The sequence below is a fragment of the Pseudophryne corroboree genome, chromosome 1 (genome assembly GCF_028390025.1).
Source record: "Pseudophryne corroboree isolate aPseCor3 chromosome 1, aPseCor3.hap2, whole genome shotgun sequence".
NCBI lineage: Eukaryota > Metazoa > Chordata > Amphibia > Anura > Myobatrachidae > Pseudophryne > Pseudophryne corroboree.
The window spans coordinates 45667164-45688015 of NC_086444.1; the positions used below are offsets into that span (position 1 = coordinate 45667164).

Consider the following 20852-nt stretch of genomic DNA (forward strand, 5'->3'; position numbering starts at 1 on the left):
TTCCTTCTTGTATGGAAGGGTGTGCATGTGTGTTCTTATCGCCTGTACAGGTCTCTACCTAATGTTCCTGCCTAAAATCGCTGTAGAAAGAACTGATCTGACTGAGTCAGTGGGCGGGACTATATAGTGGAGGCCCCAATGCATCCTGGGAGGCCAGAAAGCTCGTGACCGCGTTGGTGCCATTTTCGCTGTCGCTCGACAATATCCCAATGTTATCCTGTGGATACCTGTGGACATAAGAGAAATCACGTTATCAACGGTAAGTTCTTACCATAACGTATATATTCATCGGTATCCGTTCACATGGTCGACCATGTTATGGTCGACAGTCATTAGGTCGACCACTATTGTTCGACATTGACATGGTCGACATGGACGACACATGCAAATGGTCGACACATGAAAAGGTCGACATGAGTTTTTTTTACTTTTCTCTGACGTCCTAGTGGATGCTGGGGACTCCGTAAGGACCATGGGGAATAGACGACTCCGCAGGAGACTGGGCACATCTAAAGAAAGATTTAGGACTATCTGGTGTGCACTGGCTCCTCCCCCTATGACCCTCCTCCAAGCCTCAGTTAGATTTCTGTGCCCGGCTGAGCTGGATGCACACTAGGGGCTCTCCTGAGCTCCTAGGAAGAAAGTGTTTGTTAGGTTTTTTATTTTCAGTGAGACCTGCTGGCAACAGGCTCACTGCATCGAGGGACTAAGGGGAGAAGAAGCGAACCTACCTAAGTGGTGGTAGCTTGGGCTTCTTAGGCTACTGGACACCATTACCTCCAGAGGGATCGAACACAGGACCCGACCTCGTCGTCCGTTCCCGGAGCCGCGCCGCCGTCCCCCTTACAGAGCCAGAAGCAAGAAGATGGTCCGGAAAATCGGCGGCTGAAGACTTCGGTCTTCTCCAAGGTAGCGCACAGCACTGCAGCTGTGCGCCATTGCTCCTCATGCACACCTCACACTCCGGTCACTGATGGGTGCAGGGCGCTGGGGGGGGGCGCCCTGAGCAGCAATACTGACACCTTGGCTGGCAAACTGGCACCATATATAGCCCCAGAGGCTATATAGGTGCTTTTTAACCCCTGCCAGAATCCATAAAAATGCGGGAGAAAGTCCGCGAAAAAGGGGCGGAGCTATCTCCTTCAGCACACTGGCGCCATTTTTCCCTCACAGCTCCGTTGGAGGGAAGCTCCCTTGCTCTCCCCTGCAGTCCTGCACTACAGAAAGGGTTAAAAAGAGAGGGGGGGCACAATTTAGGCGCAGTATACAATATATATAGGCAGCTATAAGGGAAAACACTCTTTATATGTGATATCCCTGTGATATATAGCGCCCTGGTGTGTGCTGGCATACTCTCCCTCTGTCTCCCCAAAGGGCTTTGTGGGGTCCTGTCCTCTGTCAGAGCACTCCCTGTGTGTATGCTGTGTGTCGGTACGGCTGTGTCGACATGTATGAGGAGGATAATGATGTGGAGGCGGAGTGAATGCCTGTAAATGTGATGTCACCCCCTGCGGGATCGACACCGGTGTGGTTGGACTTATGGAAGGATTAAGTGAAAGTGTCAACTCCTTACACAAAAGGTCGACGAGACAGAACAGCCGGCTACTCAGCTTGTGCCTGTTCCAGCGTCTCAAATGTCATGGGGGGCTCTAAAAACGCCCGCTACCTCAGATGGCAGAAACAGATGTCGACACGGATACCGACTCCAGTGTCGACGACGATGAGACTAGTGTACCCTCCAAATAGGTCCACCCGTTACATGATTGAGGCAATGAAAAATGTATTACACATTTATGATAATACCCCAGGTACCACATAAAAGGGTATTATGTTTGGTGACTGAAAAAGGGTTTCTCCCGGATGAGAAGGTCAAGGAGTTGTCATCTCTAGTCAGAGACCTCCTAATACAAATACAGGTGTCGGTGCATCAATGGACGTGAGTCCTGGGAATTATGGAAGCTTCTTACGAAGAAATTCCATTCGGTAGGTTCCATGCAAGGATCTTCCAGTGGGATCTGTTGGACAAGTGGTCCGGGTCGCATCTTCAGATGCATCGGCTGATAACCCCTGTCTCCAAGGGCCAGGGTGTCGCTGTTGTGGTGGCTGCAGAGTGCTCATCTTCTAGAGGGCCGCAGATTCGGCATACAGGACTGGGTCCTGGTGACCACAGATGCCAGCCTTCGAGGCTGGGGGGCAGTCACACAGGGAAGAAACTTCCAAGGATTATGGTCAAGTCAGGAGACTTCCCTACACATAAATATTCTGGGACTAAGGGCCATTCACAATGCCCTAAGTCAGGCTATACCCCTGCTTCAACACCAGCCGGTGCTGATCCAGTCAGACAACATCACGGCGGTCGCCCATGTAAACCAGCAGGGCGGCACAAGAAGCAGGATGGTGATGGCAGAAGCCACAAGGATTTTCCGATGGGCGACCTACACCCGGGAGAATGGGGACTTCTTCCAGAAGTTTTCCAAATGCGGGTAAACCGTTGGGAATGACCACAGGTGGACATGATGGCGTCCCTTGGCCTCTGCCGCTCAGACAAGACCTGCTGCACAAGGGACCCTGTCTGTTCCAAGACTTACCGCGGCTGCGTTTGACGGCATGGCGGTTGAACACCGGATCCTAAAGGAAAAGGGTATTCCGGAGGAAGTCATCCCTACCCTGATCAAAGCCAGGAAGGATGTCACCGCAAGACATTATTACCACATTTGGCGGAAATATGTTGCTTGGTGTGAGGCCATGAAGGCCCTGAAGGAGGAATTTCAACTGGGTCGATTCCTACACTTCCTGCAAGCAGGGGTGACGTTGGGCCTCAAATTGGGGTCCATCAAGGTCCAGATTTCGGCTCTGTCGATTTTCTTCCAGAAAGAACTGGCTTCACTGCCTGAAGTTGACTTTTGTCAAAGGAGTTCTGCATATTCAGCCTCCTTTTGTGCCCCCAGTGGCACCTTGGGATCTCAATGTGGTTTTGGCATTCCTGAAATCACATTGGTTCGAACCACTTAAGACTGTGGAATTAAAATATCTCACGTGGAAAGTGGTCATACTGTGGCCCTGGCTTCGGCCAGGCGGGTTTCAGATTTGGCGGCTTTGTCTTAAAAAAAGCCCTTATCTGATTTTCCAGATGTATAGGGCAGAATTGAGGACTCGTCCTCAGTTTCTCCCGAAGGTGGTCTCAGCTTTTCACTTGAGCAACCTATTGTGGTGCCTGCGGCTACTAGGGACTTGGAGGATTCCAAGTTGCTGGACGTAGTCGGGGCCCTGAAAATTTATGTTCCAGGACGGCTGGAGTCAGAAAAACTGACTCGCTGTTTATCCTGTATGCACCCAACAAGCTGGGTGCTCCTGCTTCTAAGCAGTCTATTGCGCGCTGGATTTGTAGCACTATTCAGCTGGCGCATTCTGCGGTAGGATTACCGCAGCCTAAATCAATAAAAGCCCATTCCACAAGGAAGGTGGGCTCATCTTGGGCGGCTGCCCGAGGGGTCTCGGCTTTACAAACTTTGCCGAGCTGCAACTTGGTCAGGGGCAAACACGTTTGCTAAATTCTACAAGTTTGATACCCTGGCTGAGGAGGACCTTGAGTTCTCTCATTCGGTGCTGCAGAGTCATCCGCACTCTCCCGCCCGTTTGGGAGCTTTGGTATAATCCCCATGGTCCTTACGGAGTCCCCAGCATCCACTAGGACGTCAGAGAAAATAAGATTTTACTCACCGGTAAATCTATTTCTCGTAGTCCGTAGTGGATGCTGGGCGCCCATCCCAAGTGCGGATTGTCTGCAATACTTGTACATAGTTATTGTTACAAAAATCGGGTTTTGTTGTGAGCCATCTCTTCAGAGGCTCCAATTGTTATCATACTGTTAACCGGGGTTCCTATTACGTGTTATATGGTGTGATTGGTGTGGCTGGTATGAGTCTTGCCCGGGATTCAAAATCCTTCCTTATTGTGTCAGCTCTTCCGGGCACAGTCTTCCGGGCACAGTTCCTAACTAAGGCTTGGAGGAGGGTCATAGGGGGAGGAGCCAGTGCACACCAGATAGTCCTAAATCTTTCTTTAGATGTGCCCAGTCTCCTGCGGAGCCGTCTATTCCCCATGGTCCTTACGGAGTCCCCAGCATCCACTACGGACTACGAGAAATAGATTTACCGGTGAGTAAAATCTTATTTTTTTTTTTCTTTTGGGTAACTTTTCCATACTTTACGATCCACGTGGACTATGATTGGAACGGTAATCTGTGCCGAGCGAAGCGGTAGCGGAGCGAAGGCACCATGCCCGAAGCATGGCGAGCGAACGCGGTGCACTAATTGGGGTTCCCAGTCACTTTACGCAAAAAACGACACCCAAAAAGGTAAAAAAAACTCATGTCGACCTTTTCACGTGTCGACCATTTTCACGTGTCGACCATGTATCCATGTCGACCATGTCAATGTCGACCAATAGTGGTCGACCTAATGACTGTCGACCATAACATGGTCGACCATTCATACCGGAACCATATTCATCTTACGTGGCTCCTATACTTGCCTCAATGGCTCCTATTTGTTCTCCCCTAATATAAACATTAGGACAGCCCTGTAGACATTCCCCTATGAACACTGCCATTTTTATGTGAAAGTCAAGCCCACACAGTGTTTCATGTGACCCTTTAACTTTTTAAATCTTATGATGTTATTGTGTTTTCATTGCGGTCCTCCTAGGTGGAAACGTTTTGTGGCAGGTCTGTATGGCACCTCCCAGCCAGCAATGGATGGGACTATAGACGTTAATCCACAGAAATGACTGTAATTATCACATTAACCCTCATAAATGGTTTCCTGCTATGTGGAGGTTTTTTCATTATTTTTAGTAAAGTCTGTTTATTGAAAGCTTAATAATGAGAATAAACACACTCGGCGTTATAAGGACATCCAGTGAAGTGTATATCTATATATTCATTCTATAAAGTTTCTTCACTGTGAGACCTGACCGTTAAAAATATGGTTCAGGTATCAAAATAAAGGTCTTGCTATGTAAATTTCAACGGGTTTCCACTAGTGACAAATAATACCTATAAGTGGAATAAATTAAAGAGAGGGAGGTTGTCACAGTGCAGACAGAGCTCAGAGGATCTGTCCAAAACCTCTCAGCTGACTACATCGTGTGTCATGCGTCTGTGGTTGCCGTGGTAGCCAAATTACCCTGTAAACTTTTCAGATTTCTAGAGCATTAATAACCTGAAGAAACTAATGAAAGCGAAATGGTAAGTGTTGATATTCGTATATCCTGTTATAGTGCTGCTTTTAAGGTTCAAGAGAGCTGGCTATACATTACCTCTGTTCCCCTGGGTAAACCTTTATGTTCATCAAGTTTTTTTTTTTATAACTGATAAAGCTAAATATTTATCTTATTTAAAACCCTTTAAGAGGTCTAAGAACACTGTACGCTATTGACGTATGGAGTACCGTAAGGGCACGTTGCGTAGCAATCGCTTAGCCGTAGTCAAGACGCTCAAGCGTCACGTTCGCTCACGGCCAAGAGATCACAGGCAGGCACGCTATTGGCTGCCGACTAACGTAATGGTTCGCTATAGCGTAGCGGACGCTCGGGACCACGAGGAGATCACCAGCGGCGCTGACGCTCACAATGTTAATGAAAGGAAATGGTTAGCGCGCTGATTGGTTGTAAAGGATGCGGTATGTGACTGTATTCTGTGTTTTGCCGTGAAAACTGAAAAAAATGAAAAATGATTACTCTGGAAAAAATGATTACTCTTGAAGAACCGGATATGTTAATTTAATCGTATATAGCTCACAATGTTAAACCTTTATGTGTAAACCATGAACAATGTATTATACAGGAAAACCTTAGTGTAGTGATAGAGTGTAGATGCAACACAGTGTAACCTTATTAACTTAAAAGCTGTTCGAGCGTCACCGACGCTCTGAGAATACTTAACACTATAAGAAATACACAAATACTGGGCTTAGGGTCTAACGCCTTATATGAATGTTATACTTGAAAAAGAATAATACAATACAAGTCATACACTACAATATAACATAGACTAACTAACCAGATAACTACACAGGAAATACAATACAATACAATTACGTTTAAGGGAAAATGAGAGAGAAAGAGGAAGAGAGAGAGAGAGAGAGATATGGCTCACAATAACAATAAAGACAATATGATTGCGGAGAAAACTTACGCACAAAGGGAACGATCGCATGCGCCTTTCTGAATATCCAGCTCCCGGTTATCAGTGATGAGAACCGTTGAAGAGAGTGAGCTGGATCAGGTCGGCTTGTCTATTTATGCCCCACACACAATACAATTCAATGGTCCCTACAATCTCATTGTTCATTGGACACAGGAATTCGTCTTCGCATTATAACAAAAGGTCATAGGTTGATTCATACAGGTGGGCTGAGACCATTTCCAACTGCTCAGGTGGGTGGGAAACTAGGTTTCCCGCCGCATGGATAAGTAAGTGCAAATAATAGTAAATGGACATAAACTTCTTATGTCCATAACTATTCGCACGAGCGATTAATCCGCTTCAAACCAACACCGGAATATTGCTAATTAAATACTCTTCCGATGGATACTAAACACCACTGTATGACCCATGTCTGACCCTTCGTATCAAACAAAGAGGGATCTCTTTGTCCATGAACATGCTATATTAACTAAACTTTCAGAATCTATCAAGGGGACCATGATCTACAAAATACATTATATAGTGAAAATATGTAACGATTGAGTCGCCCGCTAGACGCATACAAACTCTACCGTAAATCCGCATATCGTGCGCCTGCGGGTGCACGCGACTGCGAGTATGCGCACGCACGGGAGAGCTCTTGCACGCGCAGCGGGAGCTCGCATGAGGTGCAAATATGGCAGTGTGCATAGTGATATTTTTCTGACTTTGACAGTCCACCCTTTGGCAGTCAACCATAACTGCCACTTCCTAAAACATTTCAAAACGAGAAAAATATATGTCAGGTGTAAATACATTTCCATGATTGGGTAAGGGAGGAGAGAAGAAGGTGTGAAAAGGGTATGACCTAGTGAGATAGCAGTAGCATGTGTGTATGAATCCATGTTTGGGGGGTCATGTATCATCGTGCCGTACGTGTTTTAGATCAAGCTTCGAGGTATTGCGAAGTATACATTTAAATTCCTTCTTATCCCGCGGTGCGGGTCTGTGGATGGGCTGTCAAACTTTACCGAGCTCTTTTCGGATTTTGGTTGTAACAAAATGGGGGAGCACATTTTAGTTGATGATACATGAATGGGGGAATATGTGATTGCTGATATCTGTGCCTGTATTCCCTATCGACTATGTGTGTCATTACCTGAAGGTTGTAGAGATGAAGATAAAGAACAATTATGGTAAATGCAGTGGTATTCTATGTCAGGTTAATGAACATTTGTCGGTTGAAGTCTTGTTCGGTGTCTGTTGAATGCAGTCTTCTTTGGGCTTTTGCCAAAAAGTGTGGGCAAAAGCTTTGTCAATGTCCATAGACTTACAAAAGTGTTGGGCTAGCGTAATTTTAAAATTTCTAGGGAAACTGGGGGTCTATGGCATAGTTCATCAAATATCTGTGTATAAGGTTGTCAAAACTTCTTCTTTAATCCATCAGTTGTCTGTATACAGGATCATCAAATTCCTTGTCCAAGTGGGTCTTTTTACCTTGGAGAAAACGGAAAAACAGGTGAAAGAAACGGACCGTATAATCGCATTTTCATCACATCATTGTCTCTACCGTTGGGTCATAAATCAAATCCATTGGAATTACAATTTCCTCACTCCTTAGACTCATTACACTGGTACTACGTTTGCACTTCATTAAAGCCTGACCGCATCCAAATATCAAGCCAATCGATATGACAACACCTAAGATACATAGGAGAAACTTCCCTACATCCATTATGACTCCTTGAGCCCATTCTCCTAAACCAGAGAACCAATTTCGCGGGTTCAACCATGACACCCAACCAGTCAGCTCATTACCCACAGCAGCAAGGGTGAGATTGTGTCTCCTGCGAAATTCCCACTTTAATTGGAGAATGTCGTCCATCTTTTGGTCTATGACCTCGACCGGGTCCTCGGTACTATTCGTAATATATGTGCAGCATTTCACGCCGTACTGCGTTGCCAGTGTGACACAATATCCACCTGTCACTGCTGTGAGATAATTAAGAACCATTCTATGCTGAACCAGTTCTGTTTTATAAGCTTGAAGCTCTCTTCCAGTATACCTAAAAGTGTCATCATACATTTCTGTGATATTGTCTAACAAATTTGCAAGCGCAGATATGTATCTATAGTTCAGCACTCCTCTAGCGGTGCGAGTGAAATCTAACGCAAGTAGGACCTGAATCCCGGTGGATTCATGGATCATGTCAGAGGCCGAATGCTCTGTCCTTTCTGTCAGTTGCCTTTTAACTACGTGCTCGTAGTGGGTGTGAGTATAAGGAGCTTGGGCACCACGGTGTATATCTTTAATTTTGGCATGTGATACAGTCATTACTTCAGGCAGTACTTTTCCAATATAACACAATCCTTCAGAGTTTGGGGCAAGCCACTTATACGCCTTCCTCCCGCATATGAAATATGCATCATCGGGGAGAACATATGGGACAGAGTAGGACATAACCATATTACACATCTTCCATGTGAAATCTCCTACCCCTAATTCTCCCATCTGTCTAGTACACGTATCCGTTTGTACGATATGTGCACAGTATCCTGGTGATACCTCTCCAACTCTCGTAATCCTACTTCCTAGGGTATACCTATATCGGAAAGATTTTTCTCTACTGGCTATGTGGCGTATAAGCTCTGTATCTGTAGGCATTCTATCTGCTCTATATGAAAAGGTCATGGTTTGGTTACTCCATGACACTTCCCAATTTCCCGGCTTTCGGGGATTGGTAATGTTAAAACATATTAGGGATCTATCCACATGATATTGGTGGAGCTTCAAACTAGGAGGACTGGAGATATTAAACCTCCTGTCCACCGGTCTCCCACCCTTTAGCTCAAGTACCTCTCCTACCGTTAAAGGGAATGGTACTAGTCCTGATTTGCTATGACCTTGAGGTACTTGAGAGCATACCCAACAATCTGTTTGATTTAACACACTACCCACTAAGGAGTGATAGTCACTCAATGGATGCCGGTCCATGTGGATATTAAAACTGGATTGGCATTTCTTGATGCACCCATCCTCAACTACATTGTCACAGAGCCTACAGATACAGTTTTCTTCAGCTAACAATCCTTCACAATTCCTTCTATTGTCAATGCTATCTGATCGTTTTCTGATACTCGCCTTTACTTGTTGGTTAAGTTGTTCTTGGAAAACTACGCCTCCATCTTTGTCATCAGAACCCATTCCAGAACCACTCTCGACCTCCATGGTACTCTCGCCGGAACAGACTGCTCTGGTCAACATCATGGTCAACAGGAAAATCCGGATCACAGTCTCTTGGGGCAAGTCCATCTTATAGGAGGAAACGGAGAAGAATGAGAAGGGGGAAAAAAAATAGTTGAGGGAGAGGGGATGGGAAGTGGAGAAAAACAATAAAAGGGAACAGGAAATCGACAACTGCTTTTGATTTTGTGATCTTCAATGCTCAGGTGCCGTCTCAGTCCTCTTGGAACAGGCACTCCAGTGATACAACTTCCTCTACCGTCTGTTCCTTATCACGGGACCTCTCTGGACCAGCAACCTTCTTACAGTGGGACGAATGAACCCAAGTCTCTCTCTCGGCAACCTTCAATGCTGTAGTGCTAGTCAATAAGACTTGGTATGGTCCTTCCCATCTGTCAATAAGGCAACCTGAGCGTAGAAAATTCCGTATCATTACATAATCCCCAGGTTCAATGTCATGACAATTACTATCTGGTAAATCAGGAATCATTAATTTCAAATTATCATTTTGCTTCCTTAACTGTTTACTCATGTTAACCAGGTACTTTACAGTCACTTCATTGTTACACTTCAAATCATCCTGAGGGTTAATCATAACATGCGGTTGTCGACCAAACAAGATTTCAAAGGGAGACAGATTAAGAGGGGACCTGGGAGTGGTTCTGATGCTGTATAGTACAATGGGTAAAGCTTCTGGCCATGTCAATCCTATCTCTGCCATAATTTTGCTCAGTTTATTTTTAATAGTGCTGTTCACTCTTTCCACCTTCGCACTCGCCTGGGGACGGTATGGAGTGTGCAGCTTACTGTCAATTCCCATCAACTTACACATTCCTTGAAAGACATCACCTGTAAAATGGGTACCCCTATCACTTTCAATTATTCTAGGGATACCATATCTACATACAAATTCCTGCACAATTTTCTTAGCAGTAAACATAGCGGTGTTTGTGGCCGCAGGAAATGCTTCGACCCAATTTGAGAATACATCTATACAAACAAGTACATATTTCAAATTTCGACAAGGGGGTGATTGAATAAAGTCAATCTGTATTACCTGAAAAGGGCCGCCTGTAGGTGGGATATGAGATGGTTCTGTTGGTATTGCCTTTCCGATATTCTTTCTCAAGCAGGTAAGGCATGACATTGCTCTCTTACACGCATGAGATGAAAATCCTGGGGCGCACCAATATGCTCTTACCAACTTGCACATTCCCTCCTTGCCCAGATGAGTCAGCCCGTGTGCTGCCTCAGCTAAACATGGAAGATATGCTCTGGGGGCCACTGGTTTACCTTGTCCATCCGTCCAGAGTCCTGAGGACTCCTGGCCATATCCCTTTGCCTTCCAGACTGCCTTTTCCTGTGTGGAACACAGATTTTGCATTTCACACAACTTCTGTGTGTTGATGGTATTAAATACCATCAATTGTGTGGTGTCTGTCTGTCTGGGCTAACTTAGCAGCTTCGTCTGCTCGGCTGTTACCAAGTGATACTGGGTCCTGGCTATATGTATATGTGTGTGCTTTACACTTGATAACAGCCACTCTGTCGGGTTCCTGTATCGCTGTTAGAAGCCTTTTGATGTGAGCTGCATGCGCTACCGGTGTACCAGCTGCCGTCATGAAATTTCTGAGGCGCCATAGGGCTCCGAAATCATGGACTACCCCGAATGCGTATCTAGAGTCGGTGTAGATATTGGCTGACTTGCCCTTAGCCAATTCACATGCTCTGGTTAGGGCGACCAGTTCAGCAACCTGGGCTGAGTGAGGTGGGCCTAGCGGTTCAGCTTCTATGGTGGTCGTCTACGACTGCGTATCCAGTACACAAGTCTCCTGAGTCTGACTGTCTGTGACAACTACCATCCGTGTAGAAGGTAAGATCTACATCTTCCAGTGGGTTGTCACTGATGTCAGGCCTTGTGGTGAAATTTGGGTCAAATATTCCATACAATCATGTGTGTCCTCCTTTGTATTAAATCCTCCTTCCCCATCACTCTCATCCTCCACCCTTTGTGCCTGTCCAGGCACACCTGGGAGATATGTTGCAGGATTTAATGCACTGCATCTCCTTATGGTGATGTTTACGGGGGCCATTAGTGCCAATTCCCATCTTGTAAACCGCGCTGATGAGACGTGCCTGGTTTGGGCAGAATTTAACAAGGCTGACACTGCATGTGGTGTATGAATTGTGAGGTTGTGACCTAGCACTACATCTTCGCTTTTTGTTACTAGCAATGCTATCGCAGCAACGCTTCGCAAGCATGTGGGGAGGGATCGCGCTACCGTATCTAGCTGAGCGCTGTAGTATGCTACCGGCCTGCTGGCATCACCATGCTTTTGGGTTAGGACGCCTGCCGCGCAACCAGCACTTTCTGTTCCGTACAGCTCAAAGGGTTTCCCATAGTCTGGCATACCTAATGCTGGCGCCTGCGTTAGGCACTGTTTAAGTCTCTCAAATGCCATTTCGGACTCGTCTGTATGCGAAATCCGATCAGGTTTGTTTGAGGAGACCATCTCCTGCAAAGGTAATGCCAGAATGGAAAATCCTGGGATCCAGTTACGGCAATACCCACACATTCCTAAAAACGTTCTGATCTGTTGCTGGGTTTGAGGCAGAGTCATGTCTCTAATTGCTTGAATTCTATCAGCGGTCAGGTGTCTCAGTCCTTGTGTTAGACAGTGTCCCAAGTATTTTACTTTAGTTTGGCATAATTGCAACTTGTCTTTGGAAACCTTGTGTCCTGTGTCTGAAAGATGAAACAGGAGCTGTTTCGTATCCTTCAGGGACGCTTCCAATGAATCTGAACACAGTAGTAAATCATCCACGTACTGTATCAATATTGATCCATTCTCTGGTTGGAAAGACTGTAAACAATCATGCAAAGCCTGGGAAAATATACTTGGACTGTCTATGAAACCTTGTGGTAATCGAGTCCAGGTGTATTGGACTCCTCTGTATGTAAATGCAAACAAATATTGGCTGTCAGGGTGCAGAGGTACCGAAAAGAAAGCGGAGCAGAGGTCAATAACAGTGAAAAATTTCGCAGTGGGAGGGATTTGCATAAGGATGACAGCTGGATTTGGCACTACGGGGAACTGACTCTCAACTATTTTGTTAATCCCCCTTAGATCCTGCACTAGCCGGTAACCCCTCCCCCCACTCTTTTTCACAGGGAAGATGGGACTATTGGCTGTGCTGGATGTTCTTACCAGAATGCCCTGTTGTAGCAAGCGCTCTATTACGGGATACACTCCTAACTCCACCTCTGGCTTCAGAGGGTATTGTGGGATTTTTGGAGCTATCCTACCATCTTTTACTTGTACAACTACCGGAGCTACATTTGCCATTAATCCAGTGTCCTGTCCATCTTTAGTCCAAAGTGACTCTGGTATCTGGGATGTCATTTCTTCTACTTGGGAGGGAGTCCTATTTGTCATAATGGTATGTGACATTAATTTTGATGGGGAGTCTAACATGTCTCGCACTTCCTGAGCGTGATTCTCAGGTATGTCCAAGAATACACCTTCAGGAGTACAATAAATGACGCACCCCATTTTACACAATAAGTCTCTTCCCAGGAGATTAGTTGGTGCCGATGCAGCCAGCAAAAAGGAATGCTTGGTGTGTAAAGGCCCTATTGTAATCTCGGCTGGTTTGCTAACAGGGTAATGCTGGACTACTCCCGTTACTCCCATGGCTGGAATTGTCTTACCAGTGGTTCTCATGCCCACTGTCGAATTTATCACTGATTTGGCCGCCCTGGTATCTACAAGAAAGTTTAATGATTTACCAGCTACATTAATTGCAATTTCGGGTTCACTTCCAAGACTTGCAATCAATTTTACTGGCTGCAGATTACAGGTATGGCCACACCCCTATTGGGTATGGTGACCTCCCTGAATCCCGCTGGCAGCAACTACTTGTGAAGGAGTTAACTGGGAACTAGCAGAGGCTTGCCAGTCTCTGTTCGGGGGGTATCTTTTTGTTTCCCCTGCATGTGGCTCATAACTCCGTCTTTGTGGACCCTGATCCCAATTTCGTGTGTCATGTCGTGGTCTAGGGGGTTGGTATGATTTTTGTGAATTTTTCACTCTACAGTCTCGTGCCATGTGTCCCTGTCTATGACAAGAATAACAAGTTACCACATTTGACTTACCCACAGGGTTTGGTGATTTATACAAAGGCTGCCTTGTGGTCAGGGCCTGTATACTTACGGCCATTAATTTATCACCTTGTGATTCCCTGTGTCTGGTGATATTCCGATCGTGATCAATAGCTGCCTCTCTCAAAGTAGCCACCGACAGACCTCGCCAACATGGTTGCGTGGTCTGTACCCTTGTTTTTAATGCTTCTTTCAAACCATCCATTAACACAGATACTGCTACTTCTCTATGGTTTATGTTGGTTTTAATGTCCTCTATGCCTGTGTATTTAGCCATCTCTAATAATGCCCTGTGAAAATACTCTGCAGCTGTTTCTGACTCTTTTTGTTTAATGGAGAAAATCTTGTTCCATTTAACTACAGCTGGAAAATACTCCTTTAACTCTAAATTTATTCTTTTTACGTTGTCTTTGTTGTACACATCTGTAAGGGGTACATCCTGATCCAATCCACAGTCAGCTAAAAATTGAGCTGAGTCGACATTGGAGGGTAAACAAGCCCTCAGCAATACCTGCCAGTCTTTGTTATTGGGCTCTAAAGTGTTCCCTAGGTCTCTGATGTATTTCTGGCTAGCAACTAAGTCTTTCCTAGGGTCAGGGAATTCAGTCACTATGGTTCTTAATTCCATTCGGGAAAATGGGCTGTACATGGCAATGTTCCTAATGGGAGTGACTCCTGTGGTGTCAGTTTTTCCATTTGGCACTGCTATTACCCTAACAGGATTAAGTCTAGCAACATCATTCTGTGTAGATTCTACAGCCTGTGGTGAAATGGTTTCAGCATAGTGTATGGTGCCGTACTTACCCGTAGATACGACCTCACCTGTCCTTCCGCTAGGGGCCTTTGTTACTAATCTTAAGGGTTGGGCCGTGCCTACTGTAGTTTCTGATATGGTGGCTGCTAGAGAGAGCGCCGATATTGTTGCCGATTCGTCCTCTTGATCACACTCCTGGGGAAAGTTCAAAACAGGGTACAACTTGCACGGGTTAATACTTGCATTGGTTAACTTATTAACATTTACACAGTTGCTAAGTGTTTGTTTGTTACACCCTAGTGCGTCATTCTCCGCAACCAATTTCTCTCCTGATATGTAAGGTGGCGGCGGGGCCGTGGCTATCAGTTTCTTGATAGGGTTAGATCCCGCCGCCTGAGCCAATCCTCTCTGTATTTCACCCTCCTGTTGCCATAACTGCAAATAATCATAATGTTTGATCCGTCTCTTTGTTGATTTAATGAGACATATCCTCCTCCTTAGATTTTGTAACACTTCTGGGCTAAAGCTGCCTACTCTTGGGAACTTCTCCCCGTCATGTACAGTCATTCTCTCCCATTAATCACATAAAACTTCTGTGTGTGAACCGTACTTTTCACACATTACGTACCTTGCCGACCCGATTGGTCGGTTCACTGAATCAACCCGAACCGAGGTTGATCGCCCCCTACCTGAACAATTGGCCCCCATACCTGTAGGTGTTGCTTTCTTCAGCGAACCCTTACAAAACCAAAATGTTCAAGATAGGCTGACGGTGGCGGTTTACCGAGTACCCCACTCACTCGCCCACGCCGACCAATACGACCTACACACTGTCCTAGTGCTGGCGTACTCGACCCAGGGCCCCTGCGACCTGAACCGCTATTTACTGGAACATGTGAGGGTGATCCGCAGAGCACTTACTCTTTCCAGTAACTATTGGTTGCTGGATAGTTCCCAAGTGACTGGCGAACCTCCCTTAAAATAAAAAAAATTACACAAATCACGTTAGAATGTACAAATAGCGTTTATGACCCCTTTCGTACACAAATGGCACTGGGTCAGATTACTAACTAATGCACACAATTACGTGCGGTACAATCGTTCTGCACATAAGCAACTAATCTTATGTGCGGAGCGACCAGTGGAATCGAAAATTACGGCTGCGAATTCCTTCAGCCAGAGCTTTATGGCCTATATGGGTTCCGCACCAACCCTTCCTGGTGTTGTGCTACTTGTCTCTATAGCGGACTTCTTAGTCTGCTGTAACTGGACCTCCTGGTCTTGTTATAAGACCTCCTGGTCTGCTGCTACAGTGTGACCTCCTGGTCTGCTACACTCTAATGCTCAAATTTTATGTTTAACAAGGGATGCCTCCCTAGCCACCATGTACGTCACTTACATGCATGTACCTCACGAGAACTCGACTTCTTGTGGTTCAACCTCAAAAATTGTAGAACTTATATAATTGCAAACACTCACTCACCACATGTACACTTTTGTTTCTATTTCTATTTCTGCGCAGAAATTTTCTTTCCTTTAGACCAGATGTGTTGTAAATTCGGAGAAGAATCTGTTAGTCTAAATTTCGGACACTAAAATCGATTTGCGCTATTTATCGCGTTGCCACCTTTTCGCCTGTTAAAATAACACTAGTGTGTGATTTGAGTTACGTGGGCGTACCCGGACGCTCCGTTGCGTAATATACGCTGCGTGCGTCGGCCTTTGAGTTGCGTACGCGAGTCTCAGCCCTTTGTTAGAGACACGTGTACACAAAGCAAATATCCACCGTAACACAATTTACACGTTTATCAATGTAGATGATCCTCGATCATCTACCGAACACCACACAAGTCTCTCCTTGTATCTTAGGCAAAGCTGTGTGCGTGCTTTGCAATTTATCCCTTAATGTATTACTTTTACACTTTAACTATGAAATAGCGACAAATCTCTCTTAGCACATTTATCAATTATAAAATGGCAAACAGGAGAGTGATATATGAAAATACACGAATGAAAAAAGAAATGCAGATATGCGTGTGTGCGTACGCAAGACAGAAATAAACAGTTTTAAAAGACACTAGCGTGTTGTTCTTACCTCCAGTTCCGGATTCCCTCAGCACCCTTTACTAAGCGAAGCAGACGCTTATCCAGGCAGCACTACGAGGAATATGATCTCCCGCCCTTTGCTGATGGATAATGTCTGCTAAAATTACCTAGCAGAGATATGTGAAGGACGGACGAGCCGCCAATTGATAAAGCTAAATATTTATCTTATTTAAAACCCTTTAAGAGGTCTAAGAACACTGTACGCTATTGACGTATGGAGTACCATAAGGGTACGCACGTTGCGTAGCAATCGCTTAGCCGTAGTCGAGACGCTCAAGCGTCACGTTCGCTCACGGCCAAGAGATCACAGGCAGGCACGCTATTGGCTGCCGACTAACGTAATAGTTCGCTATAGCGTAGCGGACGCTCGGGACCACGAGGAGATCACCAGCGGCGCTGACGCTCACAATGTTTCTCTATCGTCCTAGTGGATGCTGGGGTTCCTGAAAGGACCATGGGGAATAGCGGCTCCGCAGGAGACAGGGCACAAAAGTAAAGCTTTCCGATCAGGTGGTGTGCACTGGCTCCTCCCCCTATGACCCTCCTCCAAGCCAGTTAGATTTTTGTGCCCGGCCGAGAAGGGTGCAATCTAGGTGGCTCTCCTAAAGAGCTGCTTAGAGAAAGTTTAGCTTAGGTTTTTTATTTTACAGTGAGTCCTGCTGGCAACAGGATCACTGCAACGAGGGACTTAGGGGAGAAGAAGTGAACTCACCTGCGTGCAGGATGGATTGGCTTCTTGGCTACTGGACATCAGCTCCAGAGGGACGATCACAGGTACAGCCTGGATGGTCACCGGAGCCTCGCCGCCGGCCCCCTTGCAGATGCTGAAACATGAAGAGGTCCAGAATCGACGGCAGAAGACTCCTCAGTCTTCTAAAGGTAGCGCACAGCACTGCAGCTGTGCGCCATTTTCCTCTCAGCACACTTCACACGGCAGTCACTGAGGGTGCAGGGCGCTGGGAGGGGAGCGCCCTGGGAGGCAAATGAAAACCTATTTGGCTAAAAAATACCTCACATATAGCCTCCGGGGCTATATGGAGATATTTAACCCCTGCCAGAATACACTAAAGAGCAGGAGACGAGCCCGCCGGAAAAGGGGCGGGGCCTATCTCCTCAGCACACAGCGCCATTTTCCTTACACAGCTCCGCTGGTCAGGACGGCTCCCAGGTCTCTCCCCTGCACTGCACTACAGAAGCAGGGTAAAACAAGAGAGGGGGGGCAAAATAGTGGCAAAAATTATATTATAAAAGCAGCTATACAGGGAGCACTTATTATAAGGCTATCCCTGTCATATATAGCGCTTTTGGTGTGTGCTGGCAAACTCTCCCTCTGTCTCCCCAAAGGGCTAGTGGGGTCCTGTCTTCGTTAAGAGCATTCCCTGTGTGTCTGCTGTGTGTCGGTACGTGTGTGTCGACATGTATGAGGACGATATTGGTGTGGAGGCGGAGCAATTGCCAAATATGGGGATGTCACCTCCTAGGGGGTCGACACCAGAATGGATGCCTTTATTTATGGAATTACGGGATAGTGTCAACACGCTAAAGCAGTCGTTTGTCGACATGAGACGGCCGGACAATCAGTTAGTGCCTGTCCAGGCGCCTCAAACACCGTCAGGGGCTGTAAAACGCCCTTTGCCTCAGTCGGTCGACACAGACCCAGACACAGGCACTGATTCCAGTGGCGACGGTGACGAATCAACCGTATTTTCCAGTAGGGCCACACGTTATATGATTTTGGCAATGAAGGAGGCGTTACATTTAGCTGATACTACTGGTACCACTAAACAGGGTATTATGTGGGGTGTGAAAAAACTACCTATAGTTTTTCCTGAATCAGAAGAACTAAATGATGTATGTGATGAAGCGTGGGTTGCCCCCGATAAAAAGATGCTAATTTCAAAGAAGTTATTAGCTTTATACCCTTTCCCGTCAGAGGTTAGGGCGCGCTGGGAAACACCTCCTAGGGTGGATAAGGCGCTCACACGCTTATCTAAACAAGTGGCGTTACCCTCTCCTGAGACGGCCGCACTTAAAGATCCAACAGATAGGAGGATGGAAAATATCCAAAAAAGTATATACACACATACAGGTGTTATACTACGACCAGCTATAGCGTCAGCCTGGATGTGCAGTGCTGGAGTAGTTTGGTCAGAGTCCCTGATTGAAAATATTGATACCCTGGATAGGGACAATGTTTTACTGTCTTTAGAGCAAATAAAGGATGCATTTCTTTATATGCGTGATGCACAGAGGGATATCTGCACACTGGCATCACGGGTAAGTGCTATGTCCATTTCGGCCAGAAGAAGTTTATGGACGCGACAGTGGTCAGGCGATGCGGACTCAAAACGGCATATGGAAGTTTTGCCGTATAAAGGGGAGGAGTTATTTGGAGTCGGTCTATCAGATTTGGTGGCCACGGCTACAGCCGGGAAATCCACCTTTTTACCTCAAGCTACTCCCCAACAGAAAAAGACACCGACTTTTCAACCGCAGTCCTTTCGTTCCTTTAAAAACAAGAGAGCAAAGGGATATTCATATCTGCCACGAGGCAGAGGAAGGGGGAAGAGACACCAACAGGCAGCTCCTTCCCAGGAACAGAAGCCCTCCCCCGCTTCTACAAAAGCCTCAGCATGACGCTGGGGCTTCTCAAGCGGACTCGGGGGCGGTGGGCGGTCGTCTCAAGCATTTCAGCGCGCAGTGGGCTCACTCGCAGGTAGATCCCTGGATCCTGCAGATAATATCTCAGGGGTACAGGTTGGAACTAGAGACAGATCCGCCTCGCCGTTTCCTGAAGTCTGCTTTACCAACGTCCCCCTCCGAAAGGGAGACGGTTTTGGAAGCCATTCACAAGCTGTACTCTCAGCAGGTGATAGTCAAGGTACCTCTTCTACAACAGGGAAAGGGGTATTATTCCACTCTATTTGTGGTACCGAAGCCGGACGGCTCGGTAAGACCTATTCTAAATCTGAAGTCCTTGAACCTGTACATAAAGAAGTTCAAGTTCAAAATGGAGTCACTCAGAGCAGTGATAGCGAACCTGGAAGAAGGGGACTTTATGGTGTCCTTGGACATCAAGGATGCGTACCTCCACGTTCCAATTTACCCCTCACACCAGGGGTACCTCAGGTTCGTTGTACAAAACTGTCACTATCAGTTTCAGACGCTGCCGTTCGGATTGTCCACGGCACCTCGGGTCTTTACAAAGGTAATGGCCGAGATGATGATTCTTCTTCGAAGAAAAGGCGTATTAATTATCCCATACTTGGACGATCTCCTAATAAGGGCAAGGTCCAGAGAACAGCTAGAGAGGGGATTAGCACTGTCTCAAGAAGTGCTAAAACAGCACGGCTGGATTCTGAATATTCCAAAATCCCAGTTAATGCCGACAACTCGTCTGCTGTTCCTAGGGATGATTCTGGACACGGTTCAGAAAAAGGTTTTTCTCCCGGAGGAAAAAGCCAAGGAGTTGTCCGAGCTTGTCAGGAACCTCCTAAAACCAGGAAAGGTGTCTGTACATCAATGCACAAGAGTCCTGGGAAAAATGGTGGCTTCTTACGAAGCAATTCCATTCGGCAGATTCCATGCACGAATTTTCCAGAGGGATCTGTTAGACAAATGGTCAGGGTCGCATCTTCAGATGCACCAGCGGATAACCCTGTCTCCAAGGACAAGGGTATCTCTTCTGTGGTGGTTGCAGAGTGCTCATCTATTGGAGGGCCGCAGATTCGGCATACAGGATTGGATCCTGGTGACCACGGACGCCAGCCTGAGAGGCTGGGGAGCAGTCACACAAGGAAGAAACTTCCAGGGAGTGTGGACGAGCCTGGAAACGTCTCTTCACATAAACATTCTGGAACTAAGAGCAATCTACAATGCTCTAAGCCAGGCAGAACCTCTGCTTCAAGGAAAACCGGTGTTGATCCAGTCGGACAACATCACGGCAGTCGCCCATGTGAACAGACAGGGCGGCACAAGAAGCAGGAGTGCAATGGCAGAAGCTGCAAGGATTCTTCGCTGGGCAGAGAATCATGTGATAGCACTGTCAGCAGTGTTCATCCCGGGAGTGGACAACTGGGAAGCAGACTTCCTCAGCAGACACGACCTTCACCCGGGAGAGTGGGGACTTCATCCGGAAGTCTTCCACATGCTGGTAACCCGTTGGGAAAGACCAATGGTGGACATGATGGCGTCTCGCCTCAACAAAAAACTGGACAGGTATTGCGCCAGGTCAAGAGATCCGCAGGCAATAGCTGTGGACGCGCTGGTAACGCCTTGGGTGTACCAGTCGGTGTATGTGTTTCCTCCTCTGCCTCTCATACCAAAAGTATTGAGAATTATACGGCAAAGAGGCGTAAGAACGATACTAGTGGTTCCGGATTGGCCAAGAAGGACTTGG

The 20852-nt window shown here is 46.5% G+C and overlaps 1 protein-coding gene across 2 annotated transcripts in view; it reads left to right on the forward strand.

The window, feature by feature from the left end:
• Nucleotides 1-20852, forward strand: part of CTIF (cap binding complex dependent translation initiation factor) — a 403817-nt gene that overhangs the window by 250597 nt on the left and 132368 nt on the right. The gene's annotated exons all lie outside the window — the stretch shown is intronic.